Source organism: Bos indicus, chromosome 9 (genome assembly GCF_029378745.1).
Source record: "Bos indicus isolate NIAB-ARS_2022 breed Sahiwal x Tharparkar chromosome 9, NIAB-ARS_B.indTharparkar_mat_pri_1.0, whole genome shotgun sequence".
NCBI classification, from domain to species: domain Eukaryota; kingdom Metazoa; phylum Chordata; class Mammalia; order Artiodactyla; family Bovidae; genus Bos; species Bos indicus.
The window spans coordinates 69,678,429-69,693,559 of NC_091768.1; the positions used below are offsets into that span (position 1 = coordinate 69,678,429).

Genomic DNA, 15,131 nt, shown 5'->3' on the forward strand with positions numbered 1-15,131 from the left:
ACCAAATACCTTAATTTCAGGATGCAAAATATATAATTTTCTGTCATCATTTAAATAAAATGTAATATTTCTAAACCTCCATCCTTCTGTAATGATGGGAAATTCAATCTCATTCGTTACTAGATTCTCTTCCCCTAGTTTCACCAGGGTTATTGAAAGGTCCAAAGTATCTTATTCAGGCCAGGTCTTACGTGAAGGGCCCTTTGGTCTTTAGTCTTCATGGTCACTGCTGATTGTGATGGGAACACACAGAGAACAGTTGGTTCCACTGGTTTATCAACTGAGGGGAGGGGCAGAGAGATCTTTGCCAAGTACTGTTTTCCTTCCCAGGGAGGGGCTGTCTAGATGCCACCGACAGACGTTCCCACCCCATGGGGAACTGCCATCTCCCCTGTAGCTCTTCTCTCTCTGTCCTCCCATTGCCCAATGCCACCCGCCTAGGTGTGGAGGGTTTCTGTCCCTTCCATAGGCCCCCATCTGCTTTCCTGGTCAGAGCAAGCTCTTTTAGTTTAGGCAGTACCCTGCACCCCCATTCCCAACCCATAAACCACCCACCCTTCCTCATCCACTACTTCCAAAAGGCAAATATTTTCCATGAGTAAAGGAAGCCTTGAGTCTTCTGGACTTCAATCCTTGTTCGTCATCAAGGTCGGGATTGTGGGGGAAGGACAAATACTCCTCATTGTTTCTCATTCTTCCACAGACAAACAAGTAAAATAGAAAGCAAGCAAGAGTAGCAAAGAAAACAAAAAATGCCACAATATCTTATTAAACTGCCCTTCAACATGTGGGTACTTGTGATTGAATTCTGATGTTCTTACTCTTACAAAGTGTTTTCAACACTCTGAGCAGTTAAATATTGCACATTACGAAATTTTGTCATTGAGTCTTTGAAAAAGTAGTAGCAGAAACTGGACTGCATTTTGAGTGACTTTAAAGACATACTACACTGATTTTTCAAATTGGGGTTGTTCCAGAAAGGTTTTCACCTTTGTGTAACACGCACTGCTGCTGCTGCTGCCGCTAAGTTGCTTCAGTCGTGTCTGACTCTGTGTGACCCCAGAGACGGCAGCCCACCAGGCTCCCCCATCCCTGGGATTCTCCAGGCAAGAACACTGGAGTGGGTTGCCATTTCCTTCTCCAATGCACGAAAGTGAAAAGTGAAAGTGAAGTCGCTCAGTCATGTCCGACCCTCAGCGACCCCATGGACTGCAGCCTACCAGGCTTCTCTGTCCATGGGATTTTCCAGGCAAGAGTACTGGAGTGGGGTGCCATTGCTTGACCCTAAAACATTTAAATGTATTTGGGGCTTTCCCAGTGGCTCAGATGGTAAAGAATCAGCCTGCAATACACGAGACCCAGTTTGATCCCTGGGTCGGGAAGATTCTCTGGAGAAAGGAACAGCTACCCACTCCAGTATTCTTGCCTGGAGAGTTCCATGGACTGAGGAGTCTGGTGGGCCATAGTCCATGGACTTGTAAAGAGTTGGACACCACTCAGTGACTGACAGCTTTACTTTCACTTTTGAGATGAGAGGCAAGTCTCCTGGCAGGGTTGCTGTTGCTCTCAGGTCATGCCTCCTACAAGCAGGGTGAGGTCTGGTACTAACTTTTCCTTTCCTTGATCCTCTCTCCATGTGGGACTCTCTCTAGAGTCATTAACATAGTCAAAAAGAGGGAACTTTCTGACTAAGGGAAACATCTACAAGGAACAAATCTATCATTTATCTTCCTCCAAGGAGAATGACCTCAAAATCAAGATACGAATGTTGGATAATACAGTTAAGAATTGAATGGATTTTTTAAAATGTCATTTTTTCTTTGAAAACCAACCTCCTTCAATTTTCTTGGAAAAAAATTAAAAACCCTGCAGAGCCTGTGATGATAAATACAGCCCTTGGCCAGCTTTGCCTGTGCTGGAGTGTTGGAGGTGCTGATGTAGGGTTTTTTTCTTAAGTTATTTTGGGGAATAGAGCTTATTTAAATTCCGCCAGTTGGAAAAAAAAAACCCACCCCCAAACAGTGCTGTTTCATGTTGGTTGAATAATTCACGAATGGGCAGATGGAAGGACACATATAGCTACAAACTGAGTGTCCCTTCGTATAAGCACTGTTTTGTTAAACACTCCCTAGCCAGTTCCATCACAGTTAATGCAGTTCTTGGGACGAAGAATAAGATCACTTCTCCACTAAAGTACTATGTGTATGAGGTATTTATTAAAACACCTACTAGCCAAGCGCTATTTTCTGGAATCCTCTAAACAAGAACAGAGTAATCAGAATTCAGGCATTGTACTGCAAAAGAAGCTTCCTGTCAAAGAATTCTACTCCTGATTCTGAGTTTCTTTATTTCTGAAAAAATAAATCTGTTTGGAAAAACACGATGATTGCATTACTATTAAAAAGCATGAGTGAAAAAGCAGAAATAAATGCACTGCCATGTTTTCCTGAGCTCTCAGCCCAGGCCTCCTGCAGAGGAGCAGTGGGGGCTGCGTGACTCAGGAAATTAAGCGCTGGGATCAGCTCCTGGGGCCTTCATCTAATTTTCAGTGACCTTGTGAAAATTACTTCACATGTCTGTACCTTTGCTAGCTTTTAAGGTGAGGAGAATAATATTGGCCTCCCACCAAAGGAGTATGGGGGGTGAATAGCAAATGCATATAATTGATATTGCCTTGCTGATACTGTGTGAAGAGCCATGTGGAATGATAAACCGACTGGATGTAAGATGGTGGAAGGATGACAAGTAGCCAGGTGTATTTCCAGAACTACAGTTCAGCCATGCTTAGCTTGGAATCCTTCGAACGCTTTGTCATGGTCTAAGGGCATGAAGCGCTCGTTTTAGTCCTAAAGAAATAGAACATTAGCAACTTGCATAATCAGGTGTTTCAATAAGATTTTGGAAAAGATATGTCTACTTTCATTTTGGGCTTCCCAGGTAGTGTTAGTGGTAAAGAACTCACCACCAATGCAAGAGATATAAGAGATGCAGGAAGACCCCCTGGAGGAGGGCGTGACAACCGATTCCAGTATTCATGCCTGGGGAATCCCATGGACAGAGTCACTTGGAGGGCTACAGCCCATAAGGTCGCAAAGAGTCCAATACGACTGAAGCGCCTTAGCACGCTCGCACCCACACATGCACTTTTAGTTTATTCGAAGGTCCTAGAGGCCTCAGAAATCATTCAGCCCACATCCTTAGGAACCACATCCCTGAGTAGGGCCATTTCCTGTGGGAAGACAGTCACCATCTCCTGGGTGAATATAATAGGCCGCAATTCTTTCTGATACTGAGTTGAATTCTGATTCCCTGTACCATCCATCTGTTGGTTCTAGTCCTACTCTCTGAAGCAGCAAAACCCTGTCTATTTCTTCTTGCATGTAACAGACTTCCAAATTATTGCATGTCTGTCTCTAGGTAAAATATTTCCTTCTCCATTCCTTGTATGACCAGGTACTAGTAGCTTCTCATCATCAATGCCATCTTCTTGTAATTCAGCCCAGCTTGTTTGTCTTTCCCTTAAGATGTCTTCAAAAAGGATCACTGCCTGAAGCAGTGGGTCTAATAGTTCAAGGCTCAGTCAGGCCTCTTTTATTTACATTTTAATCAAAATCAAATTTATTGATTATCACTTTGGATATAATAATGAACAACATAGACATAATTCTTGGCCTTAAAAGCTTATGCTGGGAAATGGAAGAAGTGCATGGGGAAGATCCCCCTCCCAAGAAGATAGTTTACAATGATAAGACTTGAGACTGGGACCAGGAACAAACTCAGAACCAGGAGCAGAATTCTTGGGTGGATACAGCTTATTAGAACTCAGCCTCCAATCCTCCCCTCCTTCTAGCTTGTCTCCCTTTTCTGCACAGCCTGGAAAGCTAACACTATACTTCCCAGACAGTCTTGTAGGTAGGAGCCTGGACAGAAATTAGGCCCCACCAAATAAATGCAACTCAGGTCCTTGCTAAGGAGTTTTGTTAATGAAATAAAAAGTCATTGAGTAAATTTAAGCAGTGTTCCAACATTTATGTGTTTAACAGGTTAGGTACCTGATAAGGCTGATCTTCTGTTATTTACTTTTCCCTTTTTTTTGAAAATTTTAAGCTCTTTTTGCCCAGTTATACAACTAGATGAAGTTTAGGATAATTTTATCAATTAAGACATCCAACTGTGGATGATCATATTGTGTTAAGCTTAAAAATTAATTTGAGAAGAAATGATTTAGTTTTCCATCCTTGACATATACTTCTTTCCACTTATGTACATTTTCTATCTCTTAAAAAATTGAATAGTGAGGTAAAAAAAACATACTGATTATTGCTGCAATGAGGAATTATTGGGGCATTGTGAGAACTTACAACGGTGGAACTTAAGGCATACTCAGGATCAGAGGCAAGTCTTTCCAAACATGACATCTTAGTTAGGCCTTACAGAATGAATAGGAGTTCACTGGGCAAAGAGAAAGATGAGGGAAGAGACTTACAGGCAACTTGGTCATTTTATACGAAGACCTAGAGACAAAAGAGTATGGGATGGTCTTTCAAGCTTTAAAGTGGCTAGCACAAAAAATTCAAAAGGAAAGGAAGACAAAAATGGAACAATCCAGGTAAGCAACAGCCAAATTATGAACAGCTTTGTTAGCTGTATTTGGGTATTTAGATGTGTCTTTAGAGTTTAGATGGCAGAACAAACTGGACATAATAGTAGAAGCATTGGGATGGTGATGAGAAGGGAGGTGTAAGTAGAGTGCCCAGGCTTCTGGCTTTCGACCTGGGAGGATGACTGTGCTTTTCACAGAGACAAGGGCAAGAGGTTAATCAACTCTTGAGGGGGGAAAATATCATTAATGCGTATTTGTACCCATTGAATTTGTGCTGCCTGGGGACACCCAAGTGGAAATGTTCTGCAGACTTTGAATCACAACCAAAGATCAAAGATGTAGATGGAGATATTGGTTTCTGAATCATTATAATTGAAGGCACCAAAGTGGACAGTATCAGTCAAGGACAGTGTGAGGATCAAGAAGTACAAGAAAAACATGTGACTTAGGCCATTTGTTTTTAAGCCCAAGGATAACCTTGGTGAATTTAGAAGTCCTATTACACTGCTGACTCATACTGCATTCATATAAACCTTTCGGTCTCTTTTGCACACACTCTAGTGAGGCCACCTGGTTATAAGTGGCAGAAACCCAACTCAAACTAGTTTAAGAAGGGAAAAAAAAGGAGATTGGGCTCAAAAAGTAGGAGATCCAAGGTAGACTTTAGATATCGTGACATCCAAGGGACTCAAAAGCTTATTTCTGATTAGTAAATATGTATAGAGACTCTGTTTCTACATAGTAGACAAGAGGAACCCCAGTCAACCCAGCTTACAACCTCAAAGCTTAGCAGTATCAATGGAAAGAATATTACTCTCAAATGTGTGTGTATATATACATATACATTATATATATAAACCTTAGTGTGTGTGTGCATGCATGCTCAGTCATGTCTGGCTCTTTGCGACCCCATGGGCTATAGTCCACCAAGAGAAGACACCAGTTGGCTCTGCTTAGGTCTTATGCCCAACCATAATTTGTTTCAGCGATCAGGATAATGGAGCATTGGATATTCTATATATGGATCTCCAAGAAAGTTAAAATTCTTGAAATTCACTCCAGACCTTCTGAATCAGAATGTCTGGGGAACAGTCCCATGAAGTACTATTTTTCACAAGTGGCTAGGGTGACTCTTACTGGGGGCAGGGTTCACAGATCATGTTTTGAGAAATTCTACAAGCTCCAGAACCACTGGGACAGAATCCTGCCTGACAGGTCCTCAGGTCTGTACCCTGTCAGTCTTGGTAAAGTTGAAAAACGTTCAGGCTTTTGAGTGGATTTGAAAGGACTTGGGGTGCACTCTAGTCTGAATCACCTCATTAAATCTATGACCAGGCAATTCATTTAACTCCCTTTTGACATTTACTTCCCTCATTTCAGCACACAGGGAAAATGCTTACTCAGAATGGTTGTGCAAGGTTAAATCAACAACACTTTGAGGTCTGGTTGCCCATTATTCTTTCTCCATTGCTCAGAGGCCTCAACCCCATGACTAACGTCTAGGTTTTCCATTGCTGGGGTGGTTTCTGCCTCCTGTGTCATTGCCATTTATTGCCTAAGGAAGTTCTCAATGTTCAATGCTTCCATGTCCTCTTGGGTCCCTACACCTGCACTTCCCGGATGCTAAACTCAGCCTGTCCTCCCAGACCCTCACTGTCTCTCTGTCTCATCTTTTACCTGCCATACCCCTACCTGCCCCAACCTCCACATCAGTTGTTCAAGGAGTTTTTTAAATCTCCACATTCTATACTTCTGAACCTAGGCTATAGGCCTGGGATATATTTTCATATATGATTTGGTACAGATAGCAATGTCTTGAGCTGAAAGCTGATCTGGGCTTTTTGAGTGCCAAATTGCAGAAGAAATAAAATGATCACTTTTTTGTTTTTTTAGGAGATAATATCTCATATGAAGGACTTGATAATAGACACATGAGACTCCTTGAAGAGCTATACTTAGGTAAAAGTAGACAAAAACCTACAGATGCCAGACTACATTACTCCTGTATTTGGTCCTTCATCATTTTTTAATATCTTTTTTTCCCAGCTGCCACCTTGGGAGAAATAGAAAAGCAAAGAGGATGCAGAAAATTGACCTGTAATTTAAAAGAAAGCTGACTCCACTTATGAGAGCCCTGATGCAGCACATATCAGAAATGGGACAATGAATGAAATGGCATCAGTGCCCTGTGAACTCATGCCACCCAAGAGCGCTTTGCCATGCTCTGACAATGCTCCTGAATTTGTGCCGGGAAGAGGTTTGTAAAGCTGCTCTTCTGTGAGAGCCCAGCTTCTTCAGCTTCTAATCTTGAATACTGAAGGCACTGTGCTGTATTTTACAAATTTTGCCCTCTGTGGTTACTGGGTTGGTGCCAGAAGAAAAGTCAATGGAACCCTCATCCAAATCATCCTAAGACCTTTATTCTATACTTGGTTCCTTACAGTTAAGTGGCATTTCTTTTCTAAAGAACTCCAAGTGGCAAGATACTATTTTGGTATTATTTTACCCTGGATTATTGTATTTTTCCTTCCCTGTATTTTCTTTGTTGAAACAGCTTACAAGTCTCCACCCCCCACCTCCAAACCCCCACTCCCAGCCACCGCCCTGGCCACCTCCAGAGAGGAAGGGGCTGGATAAACTTGGAAATCCTGGCTTTTATTTTCCAAATCCTAAGCCCTCAAGGGAGGAGAAAATTTGTGGGCCCAGAGAAAGTGACCTTAATAAGCATGGTGAGTAAATGTTCCACCAGATGAGATATAGTCCCCAGAGCCCAGGGCTGTGAACAAAGTGATGGGTGAGTTCATGCCCTACTTCCTTGTTTTACTAGCAGAGAAGGTCTTGGGTCTCACAAGCAGAAGGGACTAAGGCAAGCAAGACCATGGAGACCAAGGTGTTGTGGGTTCTCTAACCAGGCTCATAAACTCAATGTGTTCAGGTTCCTGGTGGGTAACATATGTGTGAGGATTGGAAGTGATGTGAGTGGAAGACTGTGTGTGCATGCTAAGTCACTTCAGAGTGTCCAACTCTTTGTGACCCCATGGACTGTAGCCCACCAGGCTCCTCTGTCCATGGGATTCTCCAGGGAAGAATACTGGAGTGGGTTGCCATGCCCTCCTCCAGGGGATCTTACTGACCCAGGGATAGAACCTGTGTCTCCTATGTCTCCTGCATTGGCAGGCAGTTTCTTTACCACTAGCGCCACCTGGGAAGCTGAGCGGGAGAAGAGTGAGGCTTGTACTCTAGAGTATGTGTCCTGCCCAAAGGCAATCTAGTTCTCACTTCAGTTCAGTTCAAATGTTCTGTCATGTCTGACGCTTTGCGACCCCATGGACTGCAGCATGCCAGGCTTCCTTGTCCATCACCAACTCCTGGAGCTTACTCAAACTCATGTCCACTGAGTCGGGGATGCCATACAACCATCTCATCCTCTGTCATCCCCTTCTCGATGAGCACAAAAGAAACCAATCTGTTGTACTTGACAAGTTTTGGCCCACAGTCCAGGGGCCACATTGAATGGAATAATGACTGTGTTGATATTACTTACTGTGGGGCAGATTGCTAAGGTTGAAGGCGCACCCAATGCCTTTATGCCACATCAGCCCCTAAACATTGTCATTAACTCAGGGTACAATGAGAGGGATGAAATCTTGAATGGCCCAGGTTAATAGTTGTTGAAGTTTCAAGGTGAGGCTTAAAATAGAAACTGAACCAAGTTAAAGAAATCTTTAAGACTTTCTTGTACACCTGAATTTGTAGACTGATAATATACTTCTATCATTAGAGAGGTATCTAGGATAGTTTTGGCTTTACCAATGTGGAACTTGGTGCTGTGTGATCTTAGGAAAGTCAGTATCTCAAGCCTGTTTCTCCAACTGTGAAAGAGGAACAAATGCCTACTGAAGTTTGCTGCATTAAATGTAGGACAAGGATATGGACCAGTGCTTGCCTCTAAATAAGATTGTAACTCTTAGTGCCAAAGATGCTGATACCTTGTGTTCATTGCCTCACAGTGAGTTTGGTGAAATACTATTGATGAACTTTATCAATAATGAAGATGTCAATACAGTGATTCTCTTGTCCCTTAAGATGTATTTCCCATCTTGCTCCCATCACTCTCATATGAAGATGCTCCTAGAGTCTCCCCCATCAGGCTAGAGTCTCAGACATCTTCAGACTCACTTGAATTGGACTCTTAATATTTTCTTCCCATTGCCTTTAGACTAAATTACAAGTTCTTGAAAACAGCCAACGAGCCCAACCTGGCCACTTACCATCCACCTCCATAGCAAACTTCATATTGGAAGACTTGAATTACTGCATTGTGTTTTGATTCACAGCTGACCTAGTAGATCTACTGGGGGTAGGTCCAAACAACACACGTTTAAGAGTCATGAACTGATATAGGTTTGAGTTATATCTCTGCCCGTACTAAAATTGTGATTTTGGGCAAACCTCAATTTCTGCATTCATGAAAGTAAACCGGGATACTTCTATTATCTAGGAATAATAACATTATCTGCCTCTTATGTAATTCAGTGGCTTAAAAAAAAAAAAAGGCACAGTGAAGATGAAAAACACTCATCAACCGTAAAGTGTTACATAAATGTCCGTGTTGCCCACATAGGCTTGGCCAGTCCCCACCTCTTTTTTCTCCATCAGACCATCTCAGCTGGTGCTCTCTCTGATCTTGATCTCTTTGTCCACCTGCTTTTTGGCAGTGTGGGTCAGCTGCAGCTCAGGAGGGCCCTGGAAGATTCAGGCCACCTAACCCCACTTCAGATCGACTCATTTGTTCCTTTGCAGAGAAGCCCATTCTTAGTCCCTGCTCAGCCTCAGATCTGGTGATAGAAGCCTTGGCCCTGCCCCCGCTCATTTCTGGAGCAATTTCTGTCTCCCATAAGGGCTAAGTAAAAATGATGTGTGTGATTGTGTGTGTGTGTGTATGTTGAGAGAAGTGGTGACAGACAAAGGAAGAATTAGGCTACTAATTATGTCTGGGACTCTCTTTACCCCTTGTTGTTCCAGGGAGAGGACAAATGCATTTCCAAATGGAAGAATTATGGACTGAGAAGATTGTAAGGAAAAGTAGCTCATACCAGTATATCTTTAGGGATCATCTATGACCTTTGTGAGTCTGGGGGTTATTCCACCTATTTGGAGCACCAGAATACAGTCCATAAGTTAACATTCTCTGATTCATTCAGGCTTCTTAACTCACTTGTTGAAATTTTCTGACAGGGATCAAAAGCATAGGGAACTAATTCTTTAAAGTTTTGAAGAAACAGCAGACCTCACATCCAGGCTCTGGGATCAATTACACAGGAGGACACTATAAAAAAGCAGCAAAGGAACAGAGAAGAACTTTTTTTTTTTTTTTTCATTGCCTAGAACTAGAGCAAATTACTTTTTTATGCTGGAGAGCTAGAAGATGCATTTAAAAATACTATATAGAAGATTCACTTTTTGGATTACAAAATTACTACATGAACATCATGACAGGCATTTACAGACATAAATTTCATCTACTGTGAGTGGTGCCTTACAAAGAATCTTTTGTATATATATAAAAGCTTTTGCATATGTATAAATTGCATAAGATAGCATTTTCACAAAGGAAGAAATTCTGCAGGCATTTCTATAATTGCTTTCCATTTCAAATTTGATTAGAAATCCATTTCATTGTCTTAATCTTTCTTTTACTGTTTAAAAAACTCCTTATGTGAATTAATTATCTATACAAAAGCTTCTAGACCTTGAATTATGACAACTCATATATATGTATCTCAAATATTATGTTAAATGTTAAGCTGCAAAAATAGAGCTACCCAATCTATTATTAAATTTCCTGGGCATCTTGAAGAAAAAGTTATCATTTTTCTTTAAGTTTCTGAATAAGTGTCGATAGTCTTCATGCTGAACACATAGCCATTATAAACATACACACACCTGACAACAGAGACCTGAAGTGTATGAAACAAAAATTGGAAGAATTAAAGGGAGAAATAGTTCTACAGTAATAGTTGAGTGTTTTCCATGCCCTGCTTTCTATAATGGACTGAACAACTAAACAGAAGACAATAAAGAAATTAAGGATTTGGCCAGCACTGTAAATAAACTAAGAAGCTTCCCTGGTGGCTCAGTGGTAAATAATCCACCTGCCAGTGCAGGAGACATGGGTTTGATACCTAGGTTGGAAAGATCCCCTGCAGAAGGAAATGGCAGCCCACTTCAGTATTCTTGTCTGGGAAATCCCATGGACAGAGGAGCCTGGAGGGCTACAGTCCATGGGGTCACAAAAGAGTTGAATGTGACTTAGGGACTAAAGAACAACAGCATAAACAGACTAGACATGAGAGACAAATATAAAACATCCCCCAAAAAGCAGAATACATGTTTTTCTCAAGTACATTTGGAACAGTTTCCAGGATAGACCATATGTTAGAATACAAGTCTCAGTAAAATTTTTAAAGTTTAAAATCATCCAAAGTACCTTCTCTGATCACAATGGAATAGAACTAGAAGTCAGTAACAGAAGGAAAACTGGAAAATTCACAAATTTGAGGAAATTAAAGAATATACTCTTAGTAGAAGTCAACCCGTAACAAGGATTATTGTTTTTTTTTTTTTCCCCTCAAGTACAGTTAGAAAACTAGAAAATGACTCTAATGGCCCAACTGGACATTGGTCACTATCCCTGAGCCAGTCAGTTAGGGCCAAGGTGACTGGGTTAAGAAGAGGCTTATCCTCCTATAGACTCACAATGGGGTTTGGTGATTTCCCAGGAACAGGAAGGGGACCCACCACACTGATAGTGGTTTTTATAAAGTCAAAAGCATTATAAGGAAATTAATATTTAAGATACACACGGAGAAAGTAGGCTGATAAGATAAGGGTCATCTATTGCTATGATGGGTGAGGAAAATGTTTTTACCTCTGTTGCCCAGGCAATGTGAATCTCTACATCTGAAAGTAGCAATGGCCAGCAAACCTGAGAGTGAGTATCTCTGGTTTTCTATGCCAAAGAAAATAGAGCAGATCCAAATGTGTCATTAGAACAATGTTTCCTGAGCTAAACACTGAGAGCTGAAGCTACAGAGAAAAATGTGTTGAATAACCTAGGAAAGATATAAGGAAAGCGGCACAACTTAGACAAATGCCAGTGGTCAGGCTGTGGCCCACAAAAGTATATGTTCATGTTTCTAAAAACATATGGAGAGTGTGCTGTGCTGCTGTGCTTGGTCACTCAGTCGTGTCTGACTCTTTGTGAGCCCATGGACTGTAGCCGACAAGCAAGAATACTGGAGTGGGTTGCCATGTCCTCCTCCAGGGGATCGTCCCCACCTGAGGATCGAACCCCAGTCTCCTGCATTGCAGGCGGATTCTTTATCCACTGAGCCATCTGGGAAGCCCCCATATGGGAAGGGTGGTGGTGGTGGTGGTTTAGTCGCTAAATCGTGTCTGACTCTTGCGACCCCATTGACTGTAGCCTACCAGGCTCCTCTGTCCATGTCATTCTATAGGCAAGAATACTGGAGTGGGTTGCCGTTTCCTTTTAGGCTAAATCTAATAGTAAGACTTGATGATTTTAAGAATACATTTGTTTCCTTATTCTAATCCTTTCATATATATTTCACTTCTTTTGTTCTTTGTTTCTGGAGGTGGAATGAAAAGAAGGCTTCTAGAAACAAAGATTTACATTGCTATTGTCACTTAACAGGGTAGACCCACTAACAGGTCCCTTTCCCATTTCAGGTAGTCTCCGAGAGTGTTGTTTGTGGTGTTTCTCGTTTACGGGTGCTCATCTCCTTATCTGGATGCAGCAGAGAGACAGGGAAAGCACCCTGAGCCCAGAGCTCAGAGCACTCATAGGGAGTGGGTGTTCTCAAGGCAGAGCTTTCTTTGTTCAGAAACTGCTGAGCTCACCTCTGTTCCTGGTAATTAACAGGCTCTTCTTCACCCTTGTTCAGGGGGAGCTACCTTTTTTTCTTTCCCGTGGCAGTGACCAGTCTACTGCTTTGACAGCTTAGTGAAATTCCTAGGAGAGAAAGGATAAGAATAGCTCTCAGCAAATTCACCGCAAGAGGAAATTCTTTTATAAAGGAGTTTAAATTAGGAAATACATTGATGTTAAATAGTGTTTGTCTCATTTTGGAAACTTAATGAAATATCTTCATATATTTTGAGCTCGCTTAAGTAAACCTTCCTGAGTACTCTAAAAGTATTCAAAAAAAATTAAAGCTACAATATTAGAGAAACTTGAATTTTCTTAAATGTCCACAAACTGTATGTAATTTATTAAGATTTCATTTTGAAATCACAAGTGTAAATTAATTATCCAATTATTCATTTTAAGCTGAAATTACAAGGTTGATCTGTTACTTTGTCTAAAGTCTTATAAGCCTAACAAGTACAAAATGATAAAAATACACAGTTTCATTAACACAAATATTAATACTATGGTTTTGTTTACTTGTACATGTCTATATTTAATTCTAAATCTTTACAGAATTGAAAGAATGTTTAACTGTCAATGAAATAATTATGACTTTGCAAGTAATTTTGAAGGATCTCTTCTCTGCTTGTTGAAATTCTTGTTGTGGATGACATTGATGGGGCTTTTTTTTATCAAGACCCTCTAAATAGGGTGATCTGATGGTACTTGTGGGCCTTATTCCTATGATTAGGTTGTATATTACCCAATTCTTTTATCTAATCATGTAGTATGAGACTCACATTCAGCAGTACATAAATTATTCTCTTAAATCCTTTTTTCTTCTTCCAAGGGGTTCTGGCTGAGGAATCTTATACCAGCTACCTATTTCTTTATGATAAACTACTTCAAAACTTAGTGGCACTAAGAAAAGCTCTATTTTATTATATCTTGCAATTTTTATGGGTCAGAAATTTGGGCAGGAATCAAGTGGTTCATCCTTCTATCAGATGACCTCCATTAACATCACATGGAAGAGAAGGATTATCTAGCTGAACCCCACAGCATTCCTGATGCACAAAACTGAATCTAATAAAATGGTCTGAAAAGTCCAAAGTGGTTTCATTGCCATGTCTCAAACTTTGGGAGAAGAGCTAGAAGGCTGGGCTTAGCTGGGACTATCAGTTGGAGTGTATCCATGTGGGATCTCTAGCAATGTGACCTCAGGGTAGTCAGACTTCTTACGTGGACTTCAAGGGCACTAAAAGCAAATGCTCCTGTGAGCAAGGTGGAAGCTGCATGAGCTTTTGTGATCTAACCTCAGAAGTCCCAAGGGCTGTACTTGCCACTGGACTTGAGTGGTTGAAGAGTCACAAACCCCATCCATATCCAAGAAAAGTGCACATAGACACCCCCCTTTCTATGGCAGAAATGTCAACAAATGTGTGACCACATTTGAAACTGCCACAAAGCTATTAGCATAATTAAAGATCTTTTCCATTTAACTCCAAAGGTCTTTGACTTGTGCATTATTTTCTTTTTTTTACTTTACAATGTTGTATTGGTTTTGCCATACATCAACATGCATCCGCCACAGGTTTACACGTGTTCCCCAACCTGAACCCCCCTCCCACCTTCCTCCCCATACCATCCCTCTGGGTCATTATTTTCAAGTACTTCCCATATGCTATAAACATGTGGTATTAAAACAACATCTGATTAAATTCTAGGTATATTGCATGGCATTGTCTCACAATCTGTTCATGACTTTGAAAGATCATATTATTTGATAAAATGACCTTGGAAGATTATTCTACTTGATGAAATTATGTATAAGAATAGTTCTGTACTTTATTTGCTAATGAGCCACAGATGCCATCTCTTGAACTCAAAGGTGAAATGTTCTGGTCTTACATTAATGATTTTTTTGAATTTTTCTAACAGATAAGTGTGCTATGAAGAATATTTTATGTTCTTCTATACTCAATTCAACAAATACAGAATGAGTACATTCTTTAAGTGAAGCGCATTTTAACAAAGGTTTGGATTTCATCTGGTGCAGATGGCTTGGAAGTCATTCAAAATGCATGGGAGAAGATGAACAATAGAGAGAAGACATTTTTTAGAGTAGTTTGTTAAGAAAAAAATACAAGCAGGTCTGCAACCTTCTTTGTTCAGTCAGGTTTGGGGACCAAGTTCTTTCTGTTTGTCTTATCTTACTCCATCTGGTTAGGCTTCCCCATGGCTCAGCTGTGAAGAATTCGTCTGCAATGAGGGAGATGCAGGTTTGATCTCTGGGTGGTGAAGATCCCCTAGAGGAGGGCGTGACAACCCACTCCAGTACTCTTGCTGGGAGAATCTCATGGACAGAGGAGCCTGGTGGGTTATGGTCCACAGGGTCACACAGAGTCAGACACGATTGAAGCCACAGCAGCAGTAGCACTACTCTGTCTCGTTAACTCCTACACGGATCTTAATCTTGATCCTGCTTTTTGGGTGATTCTGTCCATTGCTCCTCATTGAAACAAGAATTGGTAGAGGTTGAATAAATATTTGTTGACTGAACAAATGAATGTCTAATTTCAAAGAATTTGAACA

The 15,131-nt window shown here is 41.0% G+C and overlaps 1 long non-coding RNA gene across 15 annotated transcripts in view; it reads right to left on the reverse strand.

Moving 5' to 3' along the window:
* The window catches only part of LOC109563946 (uncharacterized), a 129,789-nt gene that overhangs the window by 56,852 nt on the left and 57,806 nt on the right, over window positions 1-15,131 (reverse strand). For all 15 annotated transcript variants that reach the window (XR_011568486.1, XR_011568489.1, XR_002181439.2 and 12 more), the window contains exon 3: window positions 12,527-12,638. This is a non-coding gene — a long non-coding RNA (uncharacterized lncRNA). The remainder of the gene's footprint in view (window positions 1-12,526; window positions 12,639-15,131) is intronic.